Here is a 651-nt window from a genome sequence, read left to right as displayed (position 1 = left end):
CTTGGCCCCCCTTCCCTGGCTGTCCCCTGCCCCACGCCGAGTGTGGGGCCGGGTGTACCACTGCGGCGCGGCTCTCGGGCCCCGGTGGCACTCCTCCCCCTCCCTCAGTCCCCCGGGGTGCTGGGAGCAGCGGGGTGGCCCAGGCGCTAACGAGGGGTTGTCTCTGGTCTGTAGCTGGTGCGCAAGAAGCACGTCCTCTCCTGCCTCCACGATGCCCTGGCCTGGCAGGCGCTGCCAGTCGTCCAGCTGCTGGCACCGGACGAGAGGGTCTGCACCCACTTGGTAGGAACTCTCTTCGGTAAGAGCCCACAGCAGCAGGGAGAGGGCCGTGACCTGTTTCTGAATAGATGCACAAACGTGAAGCCTCCCCAGGTTTGAAACAAATCGCAAAATTGTGGTACCTAATCCCATACTTCACCATTCTGTGTGGGTGTGTTGTTATTCCCTGTGGAAAACCGTCTGTTATTTGATTTAGACTAGGTTAATTAATTTCCTTATTCCCCAAGGAGCAGGATTGGCATGTTCATAAAGCTCTTGCAAATTCCCAAAGTATCCTGACGTATCTTTAAAGTCTTCCTGGAGAACAGAGTGCCTGGCGTACCATTCTTCCCTGAACTCCCTCCATTCCGGTCTCATGCCTTAGTGCTTTCT

At 56.7% G+C, this 651-nt stretch overlaps 1 protein-coding gene across 1 annotated transcript in view; it reads left to right on the top strand.

Annotated features, from left to right (window-relative positions):
* Positions 1-180: 180 nt before the first annotated feature.
* MEI1 (meiosis inhibitor 1) overlaps positions 181-651 on the top strand; it is a gene marked incomplete at its 3' end in the record, with an annotated part of 36080 nt that continues 35609 nt past the window's right edge. Inside the window, exon 1 of the mRNA XM_010148869.1 lies at positions 181-298. The remainder of the gene's footprint in view (positions 299-651) is intronic.

Source organism: Eurypyga helias, unplaced genomic scaffold (assembly GCF_000690775.1).
Source record: "Eurypyga helias isolate BGI_N326 unplaced genomic scaffold, ASM69077v1 scaffold20160, whole genome shotgun sequence".
Taxonomy (NCBI): Eukaryota; Metazoa; Chordata; class Aves; order Eurypygiformes; family Eurypygidae; genus Eurypyga; species Eurypyga helias.
This window is presented reverse-complemented; position numbering and strand designations above follow the sequence as displayed.